We start from the raw sequence: 24,463 nt of genomic DNA, 5'->3' as shown, positions 1-24,463 counted from the left end.
CAGAGACCTTTGAATAAACTTCCTGATTAGGCCCAAACCTCCATGTGTTAACTGCTGCCTGATCAGCATGTTATCCATTTCTTTTCCCCTACCTTTACCCCAGGACCTTGAATAAGTCTGACACTGGCCGTGGATGGCCTGGTACCAGGAAAAGAAGTCCAGCCCATGGGGTTGGGCAGTAGGGGATAGTTGGATGGTGGAGAAGGGTTTTGGCCCACGGGTCTGCGAGTGTAGTAACAACTGGCCTGCCGGATATCAGTTCACTGCATTAGGGTGTTAGGAACAAGTATGTGCGAGTGGATGCTATATGAACCTGCCTGATATCCATGGCACCACATAGATATGCTGAGTGAGTGTATGGGAGTGACTGCCTGTGATTAACCGCACCATACAGGGGTGTTTCCGAACATGCTGTTTCCTTGCCAAAGGATCATTGTGGTTGACTTTGGCTTTTACCCATATGGACTAAGCCCACAAGGGTATTTAAAAGTGCTGTAATTACTGGTGTGTACTCATTGCTGCCATTGTTGTGAACCTGGGTGCACCCTATAAATATATGCCATTGAATGGAAATCATTGGTATAGTGGGTCTCATGCTGACAATGTTTTGCACCACATGAGGGTGCAGGAAAGGGAAGTAGGATTTTTACACATTGCTGATGTCAATTTAGCATGGTTTGACCTAGTACTGTTAGTGTTTTTTCCAAATGTGATTTATGCCATACATACTTGATGTATATGTTGTGTTAGTTAAGATGTGTGTTGAATACAAATCTTCCTTACGTGCCCAATGTGTGAAGTCTCTTTTGTGAAGCTCACTGTACTTGTGTCAGTGTGCTGTGTCAATGCTTTATACTTTGCCACTCTGATAAGCCTGACAGTTCACTGCCAAGCTACCCAAGGGTGAGTGCAGGATATACAGTGAGTGTAATCACTTACCCCTGACAGGAGTGGTAGATTCTGCCTCACCTCAGGAAACCAGAGCATGCCACCTTTAATACTGGCTCACCCTGCCCCTTTGGTAACTCTAAATAATCTCAGGCCAATCACATATACCTGTGAGGGTGACAATACTTTTGGATGCCTGCCCTATCCTACTTTTGATGATACCTTCAGTGCCTACCGTAGAGACCACAAGTAATGTGGAATCATGGTTTGATTCAGGAGATGGAGCCTGAGAAACAGCTACCACATCCAAGAAAAACGGCAGACATGCCAACTATCCATTCCCAAGTCGGATGAAAATTAACAAAACAGAACTCTTTTGTGGCCCTGTAATTGGAATTACTACACTTAAAATACTGTACAGTGGATTCATTGGAGGATTGGTAATTCCAGCTCCAATAGCAAGTAGTAAAGTAGCTGCAGTTAAAAAGCTTGTATTTGGATCTTGAGATTGAGCTGGCATTCCACTGTAAAATGAGCTACCATCTGTGTAGCCCCTGCCTCTCTGCGCCTCCTTGATGCTCTGTATGAATGTCCTGGGGGTCCAAAACTTTCACTAGGAAAACATTTGAGTGTTCAATGCACAGATGGCCTGAATATTTCGGCTAAGAATAACAGAACATTACTGCATTTCTAATTGGTTGGTTTTCCGAGCTAGGGCCATGATTAAGATAGATGGCCAGATGCCTTCGTACTGTGTCCCAACAGGGGAAATTCTATGACCAGTGCAAGATGAACCAAAGCAAAGGTATGTGCCAAGAGTGTTTTCATTAGTGAAGAATGAAAGACGTCAAAGACGGTCAGCTCCCATTGTAATTCCAACCATAACCGATGTCAAATGACGATCCAGCAGAGTTATTCCCATGACCCGCTTAGAAGCCTCCAGGACAGTCTTTGGGTTCTGGGGGAAGTATGGCTGCAAAGCCGAGACCTAAAGGAATTGATGGAAGTGCCTACAGCTTAATTGACTCCACAGAGGCAAACTTCCCCCTGCCGGGACATGGAAAGAATTGACATATTGATAGTTCTTTTTTGATTCTGTGAGTGGTGGTGCATGGCTGTTCTTAGTAGATTAGATAGTAGAGCAATTTGTCTGATTGATCTCAATAGAAAACAATACGCCTCCATGTTAAACATGCTAAATGTTAAACTAAGTGGGTGGAATTAAAGGTCTGCCTCCTACAGCCCTTATTCCACAGTGCCATTGAAGGGATTTAATCAATGAAGGCAGAATGTAGTCTCTCCACTGTGATTAAACCTAAGGTCTGGATGGTTTTAAGATTGGCAAGTGGAGAAAAATCTTGACGGCATGTATACTCTATTGCAATGCAGAATATATAACCTCAAGATATAAATTCCCCATGTAAACATTTTGGCCCTCATTACAACACTGGCGGTCTGTGATAAAGCGGCGGTAATACTGCCAACAGGCCGGCGGTAAGAAAAATTTAATTATGACCACGGCCAACACAAACAGCCACTTTAACACTCTGACCGCCACAGCGGTAGCAACAAACACCACAGCGGTAACCACCAACAGCCAGGGGGAAGACAATGTACCGCCCACACTATTATGACACACCAATCCGCCACCTTTTTCGGGGTGGTACCAACCTCATCAAAAGCATGGCAGAAACAGTACACAGAAGGGAAACAATTCACCTCCCAACACACAAGGAATGACCACAACGCTATGGAGCCCGAACTGCAAATATTTCCAATGTTGGTCTACCTCCTCCTACACCAGCAACACGAACGGCGGCGAAGACGACCACGGTGAGTACTGCACCTATCACACAAAAGAAGAGGGGAGGAAAAAGAGAGTGACACACACAAGCAAAATGCAACACCCCCAACCCCACCCCCAATACCGTACACACAAACAGGTGCAACAACATCACATATACACCCCGTAACCCTGAGGAATAACGCAAGGACAAAAGGAATTGATTAAAGTGAGTATGATATTTCAAATTTAGATATATACATCCTCAAAGCAATAAACAGTATGTACAATATATACAGATGGAGGGACAATGCCCACTCCAAAATGTCCATGGCCCACAGGGCCATAACACATAGGCCAAGGCCACACTTGGCTCCTGCCTCAGTACAGAAGAACACTGCTGGGGCATCAGGTCAAAAACACACAGGCACCTCAGGGGGACAGGGAATGGGGGGACACCTCAGCCGGAAGATGGTACAATGCCACTGCTCCTGGAGGTGGCTACATGCCCTCTGCGATAACCTGAGGAGTGCAAAGTCACAGTCTCTTAAGGGGGTGGTTTGCCCACTGCTTGGTCCTGGGGAGTGCAAAGCCACAACCTCTCTAGTGGGTGGTTTTCCCACTGCTTGGTCCTAGGGAGTGCAAAGCCACAGTCTCTCAAGTGGGTGGTTTGCCCACCGCTTGTTCCTGGGGAGTGCAAAGATACAGGCTCTCTAGTGTGTGGTATTCCCACTGCCTGGTCCTGGGGAGTGCAAAGCACAGCCTCTCAAGTGGGTGGTTTGCCCACTGCTTGGTCCTGGGGAGTGCAAAGCCACAGTCTCTCTAGTGGGTGGTTTGCCCACTGCCTGGTCCTGGGGAGTGCAAAGCCACAGTCTCTCAAGTCGGTGGTTTGCCCACTGGTTCTGGAGGGGGCTTTGTGCCTAGTGTGCTTCATCCTGCCGAGGAGGGGGTGAGTGGATGCCTTCTTCCACTGGTTCTGGATGAGGCTTGGTGTCCTGTGATACTGATACTGGATGGTGAAAGGTCACAGTCTCTCACCTGGGTGTCACACTTACCAGTGTTGCAGGGGCCTGGACGCACTACAGCCCATGTAGGCATGACTACACACTGCTCGCCGACGGTGACGGCTGGTCAGTGGATGGCAGTTGCGCTGCAGGTGGCAGTGCTGTCCGTGGTGGGGGGACCCTCCAGCCCTTCCCCTGCAGTCTCGGACAGCTGCCCACTGGGGCTGCTGCTGCTGGCGGTGCAGGTGGCAGTGCTGCCAGCGGTGCAGGTGGCGGTGCTGCTGGCAGTGCTGCCAGTGGTGGGGGGAGGCTCCAGCCCTTCACCTGCAGCCTTGGATGGCTGCCCACTGGGGCTGCTGCTGCTGTCAGTGGTGCTACTGGTGGTATAGGTGGCAGTGCTGCCAGCGGTGCAGGTGGTGGTGCTGCCGTCAGTGGGGGGAGGCTCCAGCCCTTCCTCTGCAGCCTCAGATGGCTGAATTGCCGTGGCTGGTGTTGTTTGCCCAGATGCTGCTCCAGCCCCGGGCACCAGATCCATCCTGCCTGCGGCATCAGTTCCCTTTACATTGGCCTTGGCAGCTGCTGTCCCCTTCCTGTCCTTGGCAGATGGTGGTGCCTCCTTGCTTCTGCCAGCTGGTATTCCTTTCCTGCCCTTGATGGCTGGTGTTCCCTTCTTCCCCTTGCTGGCTGGTGGTGCCTCCTCCCCCTTGCTGGCTGGTGGTGCCTCCTTCCCCTTGCTGGCTGGTGGTGCCTCCTTCATCTTGCTGGCTGGTGTCCCCTTCTTTCCCTTGGCAGTTGGTGCAGGCACACTGGCTGTGGTGACGGGTGCCTCCTTGGAGCCTCTCACACCTGCAGTGGTTGCACGAGCTACAGTGGCTGTGGACTGGGTGGCTGAGGTGCTGGCCTGTGTTCAGCCCACCCTGGCCCGAAGTGAAGAATGGGGGAGAGTCAGGGAAGAGGTCAATGGTGACAAGGAAAATCCTTTGAAGGACACTGGGGCTCGAAGAGGGTGAAGGTTTGGGAGTGGAGGAAGAGGGAGTGGTGGTAGGAGGTGTCAGTCTGATATGTTTGGGTGCAGGTGCATAGGCTAGATGCTGTTGTGAGGTGGATGGCTGTTGGGTGGGTGTATGCTTGCATTTGTGTACTTTGGGAGGAGGGGTCGCGGACACAGTGGGAGAGGACACAGGGGATGTGTGCATGGATGTGGGGGTGGTGACTGCCAGTGAGGGGCGTGTTGTGATAGGTGTGCTGGTGATGGAGGTAGTGGATGAGGATGTAGTGCATGCAGGTGTGAGTGGAGATGCAACTGGGAGGTGGATGAAAAGGAGGAGGGGGACACAGTGGAGGCAGTGGATGTTGGTCTGTCTGCATCTGGATGGTGCTTGTGTGAGTGTCCGTAGGATGAAGTGTGGTGCTTGTGTTTGCCTGAGCCACTTCTGTATGTTGATTTGGGTGCATGCAGGTCTAAAGGTGTGCTTGGGATAGGCTGGGGTTGAGGGGAATGTGACTGGGTAGAGGAAGTTGGAGGGGGGAGGCTAGAGACAGGGACAATGGCTACCATCAGTGCTGAGGCCATTAGGGAGAAGGCCAGAGCCCGGAATGCTCTCTGTTGGGCCGCCACTCCAGAGTGAATGCCCTCCAGGTATGCATTTGTTTGTTGCAAATGCCATAGTAGACCCTGGATGGCATTCAGTATGGTTGACTGCCCAACAGAGAGGGGTCTCAGGAGGTCAAAGGCCTCCTCACTGAGGGCAGCAGGGCTGACTGGGGCAGGGCCTGAGGTGTCTGGGATGAAGGAGATACCCACCCTCCTGGGTGAGCGGGCACAGGAAACTTTCTGAGGGGCTGCTGGGAGGGTGGTGCTGGTATGGGGATGGCAGCTGTACCTGTAGTTGAGGTGGGCACAGAGGTGTCTGCCACCGCCAGGGAGCTTCCATCGGAGGAGGTGCCGTTCTCAGAACTGTCCCCTCCTGTCTCCATCGTGGTGCTCCCCTCGCCCTCCGTGCCACTGGTGCCCTCACCGTCGGTGGATTCGGCCTCCAGGCCGATGTGGGATGCAGCTCCCTCCGTCGCCGGTGCCTCTGCACCCCCGCCAGATGGTGCTAATGCACACATGGACAGGGTGACAAAACAAAAAGAGGGGGGAAGAGAAAGAGGATACACTTGGTCAATGCCAGCAACAACACTACCGTTGGCGTACACAACTCACAGGGAACCACCCTATGCACTAGGCCATGCACTACCAGCTACAATGCTAGTCACCAGGCCATGGGGTACAATGCCTAACACCATTAGCTGCACACCTGGAACCCACAGGACCCTGCCCAGTAGTAGATGCCAACTAGCATTATTGGGGTTGGAGTGCATCTCAGCTTGCCCATCATGGAACTTACCCTGCCATGTTCGCCCTGGCCTAGGGGCACCCACACCCCCCACCCAGATAACACCTTAACGTGCACAAAGTCATGATTCTGAATCTGTACTCACCCACTTGTGGCTGCTGTGATGCCTTCAAGCGCCCATCCAGTTCTAGATAGGCCACTGCCAGGATGCAGAATATCAGGGGGGTCAGGGTACGATGGGCACCCCTTCCTCGTTGGGAGGCTAGCCTCAGCTGGGCCTCTGCTGTCTTCCTTGCCCAGCGGTGCAGGTCCACCAGTTTTCAACAGTGGGTGCTCCGCCTGTCAAAGACCCCCAGGGTCCTCACCTCCTTGGAGATGGCGCGCCATATCCCCTTTTTCTGATGGGCGCTGACCTGCAGAAAAAGATACAGCATAAAAGGTATTATTCCTGCCATCCGCAATGTTGTACTCATGGCCCACCATATCCCTCCCATCCCCTTCTGCAGAGACATTGCCAACCGAACATGCAGCACTCTGCCCAGGACCCTCATCCCCCCCCTACACGAGGCTTACACACACAGCACTTCATACATTCATGCCCCACGCATCGTGCTCACAGTGCACTCACTTGTTTGTCTGGAGGACCAAAAAGTAATGGGTACTGGGGTAGGACTCCATCCACTAGTCTCTCCAACTCCTCGGAAGTGAAGGCAGGGGCCCTTTCCCCAGACACTCGAGCCATGATCACTTCCAGGTACAGGTCACAGCAGCACTTGCAGTGTAGGTCCTCTCCTGTTGAAGGTCAGGAACACAACACCAGCATAATTACCTAATTTCCACTTGTCCCTCCTCACAGGTCAGGCAGCTGCCATTTCAGTGGGACACATGCCATGGCACCTAACTGCATCACAGCAGACATAGGGACATCAACGGACCTACACATTCACATATTGTTTCTGTAAAAAAAGAAAGGCATATGTTTGAATATGACCATCTGCTCACTGTTTTTCACCCTAGAGTTCAACTGCTGAGGATGAATAGGAGATGGAAACACACCCTTGTGTACAGACCCCTGGTGGACAGGCACATTATCCTAACCTACAGACTTGATAGGGCCACAATCCAAGAGCTTTTGTGCCAAACTGGAGCTAGACCTGATTTCAGCTATCCGCCACCCCACAGGTATCCCCCCTCTAGTGCAGGTCCTGTCAGAGCTCCATTTCTTGGCAAGTGGCTCCTTCCAAGTGACAGTGGCCATGGCATCATGGATGTCACAGCCTATGTTCTCAAACATGCTGACCAGAGTGTTGTTTGCCCTGATGAAACACATGCGCAGCTACATCGTATTCACTCAGGTGGAGGATTAGGCTTAGAAGGCTGACTTCTAAGCAATGGGTCATATCCCCAACATCATTGGTGCTACTGATGGTACACATATTGCCTTTGTCCCACCCCAAAGAAATGAACAGGTGTTCAAAAATCAAAAAAACGTTCAGTCTCTGAATGTGCAGATGGTGTGTTTGGTGGACCAGTACATCTCCCATGTCAATGCAAAGTATCCTGGCTCTGTGCATGTTGCCTTTAGCAGCATCCCATGTGTGATGTCTCTACTCCAGAGGCACAGAGTGTGGCAAATAGGTGAGCCCATGGTCCCCACCCAGTTGATGTAGGTATATGGGTGTGTGGCTGGCCTTAAGGGTGAGTGTCTGGCTAACAGGTATCCCTCGATATTTTCAGGTGACTCTGGTTACCCCAACCTCTCATGGCTACTGACCCCAGTGAGGAATCCCAGGACAAGGGCAGAGGAACATTGCAATGAGGCACATGGACGTACAAGGAGGATCATTGAGCGCACCTTTGGCCTCCTTAAGGCCAGATTCTGGTGCCTCCATCTGACAGGTAGGGATAGGGATTTTCTACATTGTGGATGATGGACATTATATGGCTTTGACGTATACCGACAACTGTATTTTAATGATTGCTGTAAGGAAATAGGAATAGCTACTTTACTCACAGGGTAGTATGGGCTTTAAACAGCTGTTGAACACATTTCCCCTCAATATTATAATGGTCCTGTATGGAAAATTGAAATAGGTAATGTTTAAAAGGGAGCTATGGGGGTTAAATGGTTGCAACATACCCTGGTTGCTACTTACCATGGCCATGGTATTTTACGTAATCCTCTTGGGATATTGACCATCAAGATTTCTGCATGGGGGATGATGGGTTTTAAATGACTGCTGCATGCACCTGTCACTGTATTGTAGTTACATGTGTTGAGGAAACAAGCATAAATATTTTTTAAATTTGGATCATGGGGTTAAATGTCTGCTACACATACCCAGGACTGTTATTAAGTAAATATTGAAGGTAAATGGATATAGCTATGTTCTACATTGGGAATTATGAGGATTACATGGCTATTGAATATATGTGGAACTGTATTAAGATTTACCCAGGTAGGAAATGGGGATAGGGATTTTTTGAATCAGGGTGCTGGGTGATAAATATTTTTTACGTATTCTTGCCACTGTACTTTTATGAATATTGCAAGGAAATGCTAATACCTATTTTACTCAGACGGGATTATGGGCTTTAAACAGCTCTTGAACACAGTCTCCCCAGTAGTATAATGGTCCTATTAGGAAAATGAGAATATATAGGCTCTCATTATGACATTGGCAGTAAGTGCCGCTTTCCGCCATGTTGTCTGCCACCAACATACCACGACCGTGGCGGTATACCAATACGCGAATTATGACCCACAACTAGAAATCCCCCACTATATAGACACACATACAAAACAACACCACTTTGGACACTTCAAAAGACACACACCTGACAAGCATACATGCCCCACACCCACACACCTACACCAATATAAAACACACACACACACTACCCACAACCCTTTACAAAACAAAATAAATTAACAACTGAGAGAGAGACACGCCAGAAGCACCCACTGAACCAGAGCCACAGAACACCATCTTCCTTTCACCATCCACGCAACTCACAGCACACACACCCAACACATCACCCCACACACCCTCACACACACCACACACACTACACCCATGGCACCACAAAGACAGCCCAGGTTCTCAGAGGAGGAGCTAAGGGTCATGGTGGAGGAAATCATTCGGGTAGAGCCACAGCTATTCGGATCACATGTGCAGCAGACGTCCATTGCTACGAAGATGGAGCATGGCGGAGAATCATCGACAGGGTCAACGCAGTGGGACAGCATCCAAGAACACTTGATGACATCAGGAAGAGGTGGAATGACCTACGGGGTAAGTTGCGTTCCGTGGTATCCAGACACCAGATTGCTGTACAGAGGAGTGGCGGTGGACCCCCACCTCCTCCCCCACAACTAACAACGTGGGAGGAGCAAGTCTTGGCAATACTGCATCCTGAGGGCCTCGCAGGAGTAGCAGGAGGATTGAACTCTGGTAAGTCCAATCTTTACTACTTTCACCCCCCTACATGCAAGTCATCACCTACCCCTACCCTACCCCTTACCCCATCACTCCAACACCTCACATATGCCCCACTATCACAACCCACCAATCCCAAAACCAAGCCCTGCATGCAACACCAAGCATGGACACCCATTGCCAAAGCATGTCCAGTACAGACCCCCACACAGACCCCAAAACACCAATCACACAATGGCAAACACAACAAGGCAAGCACAGGAGTAGAGGTTAACTCACCCAATGCACACGATGGCACACACAGATACTAAAACTATGCATTTACACCCCAACAGGACCAATACCCAACATCACTGGACAGAAGGTGCCAGGCATATCCAGTCCCCCCACAGAAGAGGGCCACAGTGATGACAGCAGCTCTTGCAGCCTGGCTCAAGATGGTCAGCCCGGCCCATCAGGGACCTCGGGACAGTTGGTTCCCCTGCCACTGTCACAAGCCACAACAGACCCCCCCCTCAGGAACATCCACCCAGTGGGCCCATGCCACTGTCCCCAGGACACGTCAATCAGCAGTGTGTCCACCACTACAGGGAACCCAGCCAAACCCACCAACCCAAGAAAATCAGGGATCTGGGGTCAGTGGCAGTGGCACACGGTTCAGGGGACAGAGGAACAGGATAACATGGAAGCTCGAAGGACCGCTGTGCGACAAGGGGAGGACAGACTCAGAGAACACACTCTCCATGAGGCACTCTCCAACATCATGGGAGCATGCCATCATTCCCAGGAGACCATGGGCACGGTACTGGCCAAGTTTCAGGAGACCCAGCGGCTGCAGGAGGAACACTACCTGGAGATCAGGGAGGACCTGAAGACCATCAATACCACCCTGGTCACCATTGCAGGGGTGCTGGCAGACTTGGCCAACACCATGAGGGACACAGTGGCACACAAACGGGCCCCTGACACCAGCCTGGACGATGAACAGCCCTCCACCTCTGCCAGCGCTAGTGGACAAGAGGCCCCGCCACAGGAACAACAGGCCAGCCGCACCCCACCCCTTGCAGAAGGAGAACCACCTCACAAATGGTCCCTGAGATCCAGGAACAAGACAGAGAATATTGCCATGACCCCTGCCAGTAAATAGGACCCTCCTGATTGTTACCCTTCTGTCCCACTTTGTCACCCTGTCCACCTTAAACTGCCATTGCTCCACTTCCCATGCCCCTTTGGACAATGCACCTGTGAGACAGAGAAACTGAACTCTACCATGAACATTCCTCCACCATCACCCCAGCCCATTGCACACCCCCCTCCACTTATTGGCACAGAAATAAACACCCTTGAATCACAAATCAATCTGGAGTCAGTCTGTACTTTTACAAATGTGTAATTGCAACCTTTTGGAAATCTAGCAATGTCAATGTTCATGTTCACATACCATGGTCACACAGTTGTTGGGCAGCAGTAAACATAGCAGAGTACACCAAGTGGGACCAGATCTGTGAAATGGAAAGCAAAAGTGACATGTCAGTGTCCATGCACAGAGGTTAAAGGGCAGATATATGCTATGTCCTACAGTGGTATGAGATGTGAGAAGCAGTGCCATCCTCTTAACTGTGTCTCACTGGAAGTATTGCATTATGATGTTGTTTTGGTTGTCTATATCTTCTTCTTCTGTCTCCACTTTTTCACTGTCCACAGGCTCCACAGTTGCCACAAGATCAGCATCAGGCCCATACTCCTGCAGAAAAGTCACCTGGCGTCGCAAAGCCAGGTTGTGCAACATACAGCATGCCACGATGATCTGGCACACCTTCTTCGGTGAGTAGTATAGGGATCCACCTGTCAGATGGAGGCACCGGAATCGGCAATCAGGTGCCTATTATCCTCCTAGTTCACCCATGTGCCTCATTGTAGCGTTCCTCTGCCCTTGTCCTGGGATTCCTCACTGGGGTCAGTAGCCATGACAGGTTGGAGTAACCAGAGTCACCTGCAAATATAGAGGGACAACTGCTAGACATCCTCCAACCATTAGGGACTCTCCCATACCCAGACACCCATTTAAAGTGTGTGGGGACTTTGGGCTCACCTATTAGCCACACACAGTGTGTCTGGAGTTGCCCTATCACATAAGGGTTGCTGCTATTCTTCAAAATGTAAGCATCATGCACTGAGCCAGGATACTTGGCATTCACATGGGAGATGTACTGGTCTGCCAAACACACCATCTGCACATTCATAGAATGGTAGCTTTTGTGGTTTCTGTACACCTGCTCATTCCTGCGAGGGGTACAAATGCCACATGTGTACCATCAGTGGCACCAATAATGTTGGGGATATGTCCCAGGGCATAGAATTCACCTTTCACTGTGGGCTAATCCTCCACCTGAGGGAAAACGATGTAGCTGCGCATGTGTTTCAGCAAGGCAGACAACACTCTGGACAACACGTTTGAGAACATAGGCTGGGACATCACTGATGCAATGGCCACTGTTGTCGAAAAGACCCACTTGCCAGGAAATGGAGTACTGACAGGACCTGCACTAGAGGGGGGATTCCTGTGGAATGGCGGATAGCTGACATCAGGTCTGGCTCCAACTGGGCACACAGTTCCTGGATTGTGGCACGGTCAAGTCTGTAAGTGATAATGATATGTCTGTCTTCCATTGTCGACAGGTCCACCAGGGGTCTGTACACCAGAGGATGCCACCATTTCATCACCTGCTCCAGCAGACGTGCCCTGTGGAGAAGGGTGAACAGAGGGTCATACACCATATAAGTTTCACAAGGCTGTTTAGCACAATCGTGAAATAATCTCAGTGTGCCTTTGTCTGTCTGTATTCCTGGCCAAACGTGCTGTGACACAGTTAGGTGGCCTGCCATGTGGCCCCCTGAAATGGCAGATGCCTGACCTGTAAGGAGGGACAAGGGAAAATAAGGTAAGTGCGCTGGCATTGTGCAGCGTTGCGGTAGGCGGTTGAAGACCGCTGCGCAATTCAGCATTGGTTATCAGTGGGCCCGATGGGTTCCAGGATCCAATGACGATGTACGCGGGCTGTGGCGGTACGCACCACCGTGGACGTGACTGCCATTTTCTATCAGTTCCCTCACTTGATACCTGACCTTCAACAGGAGAGGACCTACACTGCAAGTGTTGCTGTGACCTGCGTCTGGAAGCAACAATGGCTACAGTGTCTGGGGAAAGGGCCCCTGCCTTCACTCTGAAGGAGTTGGAGAAACTGGTGCATGGGGTCCTCCCCCAGTACACGCAACTCTACGGTCCTCCAGACAAACAGGTGAGTAAACTGCGTGCTTGGTGGATAGCACATGATTGTATAGAGTGTTGTGGATGGAAGTGAGGGGGGGGCAGTCCAGCATGTGAGGATGGTGTGTGTATATTTTTCTGGGCCAGGGTGGGAGGTTTGAGGCCAGTGTGTGAGAAGAACTGTACGGGGGAGTAACATCCAATTTTACTTCACTATTCCTCTAGGTCAGCGCCCACCAGAAGAAGTGTATTTGGTGTGCCATCGCCAAGGAAGTGCGGACCCTGGGGGTCTACCATAGACGGAGCACCCACTGCCGAAAAAGATGGGAGGACCTGTGCCGCTGGAGCAAGAAGACAGTGGAGGCTCAGCTGGGGATGGCCTCCCAACGTGGAAGGGGTGCCCGTCGCACAATGACCCCCCTGATGTACCGGATCCTGGCGGTGGCATATCCTGTGTTCGATGGGCGCTTGAGGGCATCACAGCAGCCACAAGGGGGTGAGTACAGTCTCATTCAGCTGACTCTGCGCGGTTGACGAGGTGTCTGGGTGGGGGAGGTGGGCTGTGAGTTCCCCTAGGCCAGGGCAGACGTGCCAAGGTGCACACATTGTTTTGTAGGCTCAGTGCCACTCCAACCCCAAAGGTGGCAGTTGCCCTCTACACCTAGTCAGGCCCCTATGTGTTCCAGCTGTGCATGAAATGGGTCTAGACAGAGTCCCCCATGGGCATGTGCTTTTCCACTGCACTGTTAGTGCATGTCCTAGTGCATAGGGCTGCTCCCTGTATGTTGTGCCTGCCAACGGTAGTGGTGTTGCAGGCATTGACCATGTGTCCCTTGTGTCTTTCCCCCCCTTTTTGTTTTGTCACCCTGTCCTTGTGTGCATTAGCATCATCTGGCGGAGGAGCATTGGCACCAGAGCAGGTGGGGGCTGCAACCCACATGGCCCAGGAGGGTGAATTAACGGAGTCTGAAGGCACCAGTGGGACGGAGGGCGAGGGGAGCTCCACGATGGGGACAGGAGCAGACACCAGCGACAGCGACTTCTCCTCTGATGGGAGCTCCCTTGTGGTGGTGGGCACCTCTGTGCCCACTGCAACAACAGGTACAGCCACCACCCACCCTCCCAGCACCAACCACCCAGCAGCCCCTCATCAAGTTGCCTGTGCCCGCTCACCCAGGAGGGTGGGCATCTCCTTCACCCCAGGCACCTCAGGCCCTGCGCCAGTCAGCCCTGCTGCCCTCAGTGAGGAGGCTATTGACCTCCTGAGATTCCTCACTGTTGGGCAATCAACCATTTTGATTTCCATCCAGGGTGTCGAGAGGCATTTGTAGCAAACAAATGCATACCTGGAGGGCATTCATTCTGGTATGGCGGCCCAACAAAGAGCATTTCAGGCTTTGGCCTCAGCACTGATGGTAGCCATTGTCCCTGTGTCCATCCTCCCCCCTCCAACTTCCTCTACCCAGACCCAATCCCCTCTACCTCAGCTTATCCAAAGCATACCATCAGCCAGCATGTACACTCATCAACACACAAGAGTGGACATGGCAAACATAAGCACCACACATCCCACAGGCACTCACACAAGCACCATCCCCATGCAGACACACTAACATCCACTGCCTCCACTTTGTCCCCCTCCTTCACGTCATCCTCCTCCCTCCCTGTCTCGTCTCCACTCACACCTGCATGCACTAAATCCTCAGCCACTACCTCCATCACCAGCACACCCATCACCACACACCGCTCAAGTGCACTCACCACCCCACTACCAGACACACGTCCCCTGTATCCCCTCCCAGTGTGTCTGTGAGCCCTCCTCCCAAACTACACAAATGCAGGTACACACCCACCCAAAAGCCATCCACCTCACAACAGCCTCCGGCCCATGCACTTCACCCAAATTCAGCAGACGTACACCTCCTACAACCAATGCCTCTTCCTCCAAACCCCCTCCATCTTCCCATCCCAGTGTGTTTAAGAAACTCTTCCTGGCTAACATTGACCTCTTCCCTACACCTCCCCCCTGTCCTTCCCCTAGGGACAGGTTGTCCAGGTCCCAGCCCAGCACCTCAGCCAACAAATTCTCCAGGACTGTGGTCTCAGCAAGTCCGGTCACATCACGGCTGGCACTCATCAGGTCTGCCAGTGTGCCACCTAGCGAGGCCAGGGATCAGCCCATTCCGCCACCTGCCAAAGTGAAGAAGGTGCCCCCATGCTGTAGGGAAAAGCCGCACCAACCACCCAGCAAGGGCTCCTCCAAGGCAAAAGGGGACAGTGCCAAGGGACCAGCAGCGACATCCAAGGTGAGGAAGGGACACAAGGCAAAGGGGAAGTCAGGACAGGGCAAGGACCCTCTGGCTGAGTGACCAGAGTCACCCCTTCTGGCAATGAGAACAGCAACCTGTACGGCGGTGGACACCGGCACCTGCACCGCCACTTGCACGTCTGCTGCCTCTGCAACAGTCCCCAGCATCATTCCCAGTGGGCAGCCATCCGAGGCTGCTGGAGACGTCCTGCTGTCTCCTTCCACAGGTGCTGACACAATCACCACCGGCAGCATCTCTGCCACAGACACCGCCACAACCACGGCCACCAGCCCATGACGTGCTGAGACAGTGCCACCACAGCTGACATGGCTAACATCCCCAGTGGGCAGCTGTCTGAGGCTGCAGGAGACGTCCTGGACCCTGCACAGCGTAAATGAGGCCGAACACCCAGCACTGTTTGTATCAGCAGGTGGCAGGCAAAGTCGCAGCAGGGTGGAGTGTGTCTCTGCCTCCATGGAGTATCATGCTACCTGTTCCCAGGCAATCCTGTGGTACACACACCCAGTTGAGGGAATGGGACCTGCCACACTGAATGTGAAGCACTCTGGGCACAATGCCCCCTCCAGAACCAGTGGAGAAAAGCATCCACAACACCAGTCCTTGGCAGGATGAAGCACTCTGGGCACAATTCCCCCTCCAGAACCAGTGGAGAAAAGCATCCACTCAGCCCCTGCTTGGCAGGATGAAGCACTCTGGGCACAATGCCCCCTCCAGAACCAGTGGAGAAAAACATCCACTTGAGAGACTGTGGCTTTGCACTCCCCAGGACCAAACAGTGGGCAACCCACCCACTTGAGAGACTTGATAGACTGTGGCTTTGCACTCCCCAGGATAAAGCAGTTGGCACACCACCCACTTGTGAGATTTGAGAGACTGTGGCTTTGCAGTCCCCAGGACCAAACAGTTGGCAATCCACCCACTTGAGAGACTTGAGAGACTGTGGCTTTGCACTCCCCAGGAGCAAGCAGTGGGCAACCCACCCATGTGAGACTTGAGAGACTGTGACTTTGCACTTCCCAGGATAAAGCAGTGGCACACCACCCACTTGTGAGATTTGAGAGACTGTAGCTTGCACTCCCCAGGACCAAACTGTGGGCATGGAGCCCCCTCATGGAGCAGTGGCGTCGTCCGTTCATCCGGCTGAGGTGCCCCCTTCCCCCTGAGGTGCCTGTTTATTTTCAATCTGATGCCCCAGCAGTGTTCTCTCCGTTTCAAGTCAGGTATCATGTGTGGGCTTCGCCCATGCATTTTGGGACCACTGGTCCACGGACAATGATTGCAATACTATCCGGACTTGTGTAGTTGCTGTACATATTTACTGATGATTTACATTTATCTTGTCCTATCTGATCATTCAATGATTACACTCGTTACAATCATTTCATTTTGTCCTTGCGTTCTTCCAGGGGGTGACGGGGTGTAAATGTAATGTTGCTGCATGTATTTCTGTGTATGTTGTTGTGGGTGTGGGTAGGGGTGGGGGTGTTGTGTGTCACGTGTGTGTGTGTCACTCTCTCTTTCCTCCCCCCCTCCCCTGTGTGCAAGGTGCAGTACTCACTGTGGTCGTCGTCAGCGTCTTTTCTGCTCCTGGTAGAAGAGGAGGTAAACCAACATGGGCAGGACCTGTGGTTCCTCGTTGGGTGTCGAGAGGTGAGTCGTTTCCTTTCCAAGTCCTTCTTTCCGCCGTGCTTTTGATGGCATTGGTACCGCCCCAGAAAAGGTGATGGATAGGCCTGTTATAATACAGTGGGCGGTACATTGTGTTCCGCCTGTCTGTTGGCGGTTACCACCGCGGTGTTTGTTTCCACTGCAGTGGAGTGTTATAGTGCCTGTATGTGTTGACGGTTTCCGCCATGGTCGTGATTCCATTTTTTTTACCGCCGGCCTGTTGGCGGTATTACCGCCGCTTTAACACCGACTACCAGGGTTGTAATGAGGGCCTAAATGTGATATGTGTTGCAAAAAAATGAACAAGAGGTGGTGTTGTCATTACTTACATCAGACATATTTGCGCCTCTGCCTGCCGTCTGCTGCTCTGGTTCGGTCTGTTGGGTGAAGGGGTGGCAAGGGGTTGTCATCCTCATCCGATTCTGTGTCTGTAGGTTCCACTGGTATGCCTCTTCTTGTGGTGATGATATGCAACATAGCACATGTGGTCACAATCGTACAGGTGGTTTCTGGACTGTATTATAGTGCTCCCCCACTTTTATGCAAGCACTGGAAGCGACCCTTCAGCAGTCCAAAGGTCCTCTCAATCATACTTCATGTCCTCCTATGTGCTGCATTGTATCCCCATTCACTCGGCGTGGCTGGATTGAGGTATGGTGTTGGGATGAAGGACCTCACTGTACATGTACTATCTCCTACAGCGACAGGAGTGTAAAATTAGTTATTTTTTTCTGTGACATCACTTACACAATACGCGGCATTGTTCTCTGCTACATTACCAGGTAGGTATCCTTCTCCAAACTCTCCAGCAAGAAGCCTGTGTACATTCCACTATGTTTAAATATGTACAAATCATGTGTGCTACCAGGATATCTGGCCACTAAATCAATAATGATATTGGAGGCATTGCATGTGACCCGTAGGTTAATGGAATGGCTATTTTTTCTATTCCTGGATATGTACTCAGTTTCAGATGGTGGACAGATTGCTACATATGTCACATCAATGCAGCCATGTGGGAATTGGGCTGCCTGGTTGAAATTTAATTTAGTTAGCTGCGGGGTGTTGCGAAAATTGAGGAGCAGATTAATTTTTGATAACATTGCATTGTGAAATGCGTTGAAGAAGCATGAGCGTGCACTTTGAGCCACACCTCCAACTGCTGCTATGACCTCCTGGTAGCTTCCTGAGGCTAAGAGGTGCAGTTGTAAGTCTGTTCTTAGGTCCAGTATCATGGCAGAGTTCAGCCTATACTTATCAAATATTTACTCCTCTGTCTGATTAAAGAGAGTAATGAACACTCTGAAAATGCGCTCATGTCTCCTCATTCCTCTCCTCATACCTGACAGGATTCTCGTCCTCCTCACCATGACATCAGGACAAATGAATCATAGACTGATCCCGGGAACCTTGCACTGACATGTGAAATTTACTGATCAGCAGTAAATGCCCATTGGACATTCATGGAGTGCTAGTTTTTACGATTCTGATACACCTGTGCATATACTCTTGGGGGTATGAGGGGTATGTGGGTTCCATCAATGGCACCTATCACATGGGGGCATAGTATCCTGATTTGATGGCAGTGAGATCAGCCCTTTGGGGAAACTGGACATAACTTTGCAAGTGTTGAAAATGGCATCCAAGAAACTGGACAGGATGTGGCTGAACATTGGCTGAGATACACCAGCAGCCATGCCTGCTGTCACTTGAAATCAGCCTGTGGGCAAAAAATGGAGCACAGATAGCACCTGCACAGTTGTCGGTATAACATGGTAATTTCTTTTGCCCGGCTTCAAAACAGGATAAATTATTGCACAGAGGTCAAAGATTTTAGCTTGATTAAGTCGGTAAGTTATGATGATGTGACGTGCGTCCATGGTCACCAGATCTACTAGGGTCTGTAAAAAGATGGGGCTCTCTCTCACCATATGGGTCTGTACCTATGGGTGATGAAGGGACACATTTTGAGTTTGGACATACACTTGCATCACATGGTGTCAAAATACATTTCTACAATGCAACATATATGTAACACATACACAAGCAAAGAATGAGGTAGTCCGTCAGGCTAATGTGTGGTGCTGTGTCTCAGTCATAATGGCATCACAGTGTAGACACACTTCCAACCATGAGCATATGTGGGGGAACAGTACTCAGGTCAGTACTCGACGAAGAGGAGAGAGAATGGGGCCATGGGTGAGGCCCCCAGCCAGGCTTTGGAGACGTGGTGGAAGCGAATGGCAGCCTCCTGTCATCCAGGTAGTTGTAGTGTAGAAGTGACTTCATTCCGCTGGCGCTAGTCGTCATGGCGGTTGGTGGTGTTCACCACTGTGCACCTGATCACTGGATTACATGGTTGTCAATGGGGAACCTGGGCCAATCATGATCGCCACCGGCGGTGACGGTGCACACCACTGAGGTATCTACTGCCATTTTGACAGACCTTTGATACTTGACTGCTGCATTCCAAGAAGGGAAGAACTCCACTGCATGTGCTGCTTTATCCTGACTCTGGTCCCTGAGATGGCACATGTGACTGGAGAACGGGCCCTGGCTTTCACCATGGAGGAACTTGAGAAGCTGGTGGGTCCTACTACTGTATGCAAAGTTGTATTGGCGACCAGAGGAGCAGGTGAGTTGCTAAATGTCCTCCTTAGATGTGTGTGAATGTGGCAGATGCCTGTATGCATTTTTGTTCACTGTGTGCATGCTAATCCATAGTGTGTCTGGCAGATTTTGGCTTGAAAATTGTCCATATATATGTCACCATGGGCCATGTCATTTTGAACGAGAATGGCATTTGTGTATGGGGCACCCACACTGACATCTGTTTCTTTACTCTGTGTGTCCCATGAAGGTCAGCGTCCATCAGAAGAGGGGACTGTGGCAAGCCATCGCCAAGGAAATGTGGACCCTGGGGGTCTACAACCGATGGAGAACCCACTGTAGGAAGCGGACCTGAGACGCTGGGTCAGGAACAGCGGAGAGGCCTAGCTGGGGAAGGCCTCCCAATGAGGGAAGGGTGCCCATCGGACCCTGACTCCCCGAAAGGCCTGCATTCTGGTGGTGGCCTATCGGGATTTGGATGGACGTTTGAAGGCAGCACAGCACCCACAAGGGGGTGAGTGCCAACACTGTTGTGATGCCACTATGATGAGTGTAGTTAGATGCTAAGGGGTGCATGAATAGTAGTGCCATGTATATAGACAGTTGTGTCCCTGCAGTCCTGCCCCCTTCCATGTCTGTGGGATAGCGTCATAGCTAGTTTTGGCAGGGCCTGTAGGCCTGTAAGGGGTCCCCTGTTTGTACCATTATATTCAATGTAGCCTCATGAACTTGTAGATGTGTTGGCTTGCTATCGTCTCTCATTGGTACACTTCACAAAGTAGTGGTTCAGGATGGGAATGTGGTGTATTGTGGGCTCATGCCTACCAGTCAGTGGCACATTCATAACATGTGTTATGTCTGCTAAGGTTTGTTCATGAGCTTGGCGTTAGTGTATGTGTCCCAATATGACATACTTCTTTCTTGTTTTTTTCCCCCACCCCTGTACTCTTGTGTACATTGGCATCATCTGGTGAGGGAGCAGAGGCACTGGTGAGTGGGGATGCAGCAGCCCATGGTTCCCAGGAGGCAGAGTCGACCGACGCCAAGGGGACCAGTGGATTGGAGGGCGAGGGGAGTAGCATGGGAGAGGCAACTACCACTGGAGGTAGTGACTCCACTACCTCCTCCGATGGCAGCTGCTTGGTGGTGGTGGACCCTACTGGGCCCACCCATTCTTTGTCATCTTCCGCCATCCCCATGCCATCACCACCCTCCCAGTTGCTCCCCACGGAGTTGCCCATGCCTGCTCAAATAGGAGGGTGGGTGTCTCCTTCGCCCCAGGCACCTCATCACCTGCCCCAGTCAGCCCTGCTGCCCTCACAGAGGAGGCTATTGACCTCCTGAGGACCATCTCTGTAGGGCAGATGAACATTGTGAATGCCATCCAGGGGCTAGCATCCCAGATGCAGCAATGCAATGCATTCCTGGAAGGCATTCACAGTGCAATGTGTGGCCTACAGAGATCTTTTCAGGCTCTGGCCTCCTCTTTGACAGCAGCCATTGTCCTTGGTCTTTCTGTCCCCCCTCCCACCACCTCTACCCATTCCAGCACCCCAATCCCTTTACCAATCACAAGCACACGTACAGACAGCCATGCACACAGATCAACACACAAGAAGCACACAGAGAAACACAAGCACCACACTTCCTACCACAGATAGCCACACACCCAACATTCCAAAGCATAAACAACAACACCCACCTCCCCCACTGTGTCAGCCTCCCGCCTCCCTGTCTGTCACCTCACCATGCACACCCACATTCACTGCACCCTCAGTCACTGCTGCTGCCCCCATTCTTGCAGTCACCACAACTGCTGACATCCAGTCATGCACCCCAGACACCACACCTGCACTCACCTCTACCACAATCACATACACTTGCAGCACACTCACCAGACCTGCAGACACCCACACAACATCCATATACACTGGCAGCCTGTCTTCTCCCACTGTGTCCACCCCATCTCCTCCCAAAACACTCAAAAGCTCACACTCATCCACACCACACACATCCACCATACATAAACATACTCAACAGGCTCCTTCATCCATGTCCAGCACACCTACACCTCATACCACCACTCCCTCAACCTCCACTCCCAGACCTGGCTCCAAATCGCCTCCAACTGCACCTAAGAAGCTTTACGTCTCCCGTGCTGACCAGTTTAAACCCACTGGGCCACCCCGTCCTGTCCCTAAATGTTCCCATGCCCTAGCCGAGTCCACTCCTTCCTCGTCTCAGTTCGCCCCAGTCTGCCCTTCCCATTCCAGTGCCCCGTCCCCAGGGAGGAATAAGCCCTGTGTTGCCCCAGGTCCCTTTGCCACCCCCTGGTCCAGGCCCACTCCGACCTCTTCCAAGGGCAAGTCCAAACCCTCTCTACCTCCACCTCCTAAACCTAAGCCCAAGACCCCCCCCTTCAAGACCTGAGTCCCCACCCCCGCTAGCCTCTGCCCCTCTTCCCTAAGGTGCCTGGCTGTCCCATTGATGCCCCTTCTCAGTGGAGTTTCCTTTACCATCGTAGGGGTCAAGTGTGGGCTAAATGTGCCCTCCCAGGACTTTGAAATGGACTGGGCAATGGCCTTGTTTGAATGTTCATATTTCTTTGTTAAAATTAAATTTTAGTGCCCATCAGAGCTGTTGGCACAATATAGAGATGCTGTGCAGCATTTCACTGTGGGGGTGTGGTGTGCACAAGTGTGTGCATTGGTGCAGGTATTTGTTGACTTGTGTCTGGTAAGTACATCTTGTCATGGTATGTATGGCTAGGGATGGTGGGAGGGGTTGGGAGTGAGTTGCGGTGTGGGTGGGTGTGTAACTGTTCCCTTCCTTCTCATGTGTACTAGGCTGAGGTACTTACCATAGTTGTCTTTGTCGTCGGTCACAGTCCTGGAGAAATATGGCAAGGAGAAGCACTAGGACTATTTCCAACTCTCGTTCCATGTCTGCATCGCCGGGTTCTGTGTGCCTCCGGTGACTGTTTCCTTTTATATGGGTCATTTCAGCCACGCTTTGCGTGGCAGTGGTTCCCGCCCCGAACTGATGGCAGTGTGGTGTTTCATAATTTGGTGGGAGGGTAGGGCAAAAATGAGGGTGGGTGGATGGCCCGCTATTTGTTTCTCATTGGCTTCATTATTTGGCGGTCTGGAATGCCAGCCTGTTAGCGGTAGTTACCGCCAGTGGTGCGGTGTTTCCTGCCATGTTCATAATGACCACCTAAATCTTTGAAAATTTGTATCTTTACTTGTTTGTGTTGGATTTTTGTTGTTTTGGTCTTGTTTTACTCAGATAAATTTGGCTATTTTTTCTTAACTTTTGCTGTGTTCTTATTGTGTTGTTGTGTGTGTCTTTACAAAAACTTTATACATTGCCTCTAAGAGAAGTCTGACTGCTTGAGCGAAGTTACCAAAGGGGTAAGCAAGGGTTATCCTAAGTGTGTGTCTCCCTTAGTGAGGGTCCCTACTTGGACAGGGTGCAAACCACTGTCAACTAGAGACTCTATTTCCAACAAACACACTCACATTCAATGTCAGACCAGCCGCCCAAAACGTTTGTGCTAAGTGAGAGGTGAAATAGCTTGGCCAAAGGTACTAAGTCCTTGCACATGGGAAAAGTCATGAAACGTCATGCAAAATGGTAAAAACCTTTGTAAAGATATTTATTTTCCATTGAAAAAGGTATTTTGTATCACAAATATGTCCCCTTTTCTGCACAAATAACAGTTACACTGCAAGTTGTCACTCTGCTTTAAGCGGGCATTGCATGAGTGTGAAATGTGCAAAGTACTGAAAGCACCCACAGATTTTTATACAAAGCCTGATCTAGTAAGACATTCAGGACCAGGATTTGCATCAACAAATTACACCTCTTTGAAATAGATAATAGTTAAGAGAAATGTTATTATTTGTCCAAATTACTCACACATTGCATGTGTGCTGCACTGCACAGCATGATCATAATTGGTGGAAATGTTTCAGAATTAGCCTAGGCATAGGATTCGGTACTGGAAGGTTATGCTTCTAGGACAGATACTTTGGTAGATATCAAACACACATTTCTGCATCATGGTGCAAAGGTTGTTCTTCGCACTAGGCAGCCAGTTTGTTTGCCAGTGCAGTGGATGAAAGCAGCAGTAGGACAGTTTCAATAAAATGACTCTGCCTTTCTTTCCCTTAGTCTCACAGTGCAATAACTCTTTTTCCTGTGTTGAATAGTGCCCAACAATCATAACCTTGTCAGTGTGAATGTCAGATGTGCATTCTCAAAGTTGCTTGTCAAATGAAAGGGGAAATACCTTGATCGAGATTTCACTCTGGGTTTGTGTCAGAGCAAAGTCACACGAAGTAAAGCAAACTGGCAGGAGCTCCTTCAAGGGCATTTACTTTCCAGTGCAAAATGTATTTTTTGCAGGTGCTCCTTTCAGAGTCAAATATTGCGTACACCAAGTTGCACCCCTTTGCCTCAAAGGAGCATTATTTGAGTGTAACTTGTGCAGATCAGAGCAAGCACCCATAGTTGTTTGCATAAAGCCCAGTCTCAAAATAAAGATAGCCAGTCTGTTTTTTTTTGTATCACAAACAACATATCCTTGAAACAGACCCTAACAAAGAGAATAATTTATATTTCTTCAGACATTCTACAGGGTGCATGCTTGATTCACCATACAACACGCATACAACCTGTATACAACCTGTGGAATGTTTCAGAATTTGTGTAGGTATACGACCTGGTACTGGAATGGTATGCTTTCAGTACACATGCTATAACAGACAGTGCTCACACACTTCTGCACAGTAATAAAAAAGTTATGTACGACTCTAGCAGAAATGCGGGGATAGTGAGCAAAAACAGGCCATATTTTAAAAAATATGCCTCTGCACGTCTTTGTCCCCCTTGTACAACTTAGTATACAACTTTGGTCGCTGAACCAAAAATAAATCTTTTCCCCTTTATCTGGTTACAGCAACCAAAGGTTGCTTGTGGAAATTAGGGGTAGCAGAAAGCTAGTGCAGGCAAAGATGAGCACAGTCTTTACACAGCCAACACCCATATCCACTAATCACAGGGGTTAGCCAATTAGATTACACACATCTTTATATTCATTTCACTTTTCTTAAACATGTAGCCATTACG

This window comes from Pleurodeles waltl, chromosome 1_2 (genome assembly GCF_031143425.1).
Source record: "Pleurodeles waltl isolate 20211129_DDA chromosome 1_2, aPleWal1.hap1.20221129, whole genome shotgun sequence".
Lineage (NCBI taxonomy): Eukaryota > Metazoa > Chordata > Amphibia > Caudata > Salamandridae > Pleurodeles > Pleurodeles waltl.
This window is presented reverse-complemented; position numbering follows the sequence as displayed.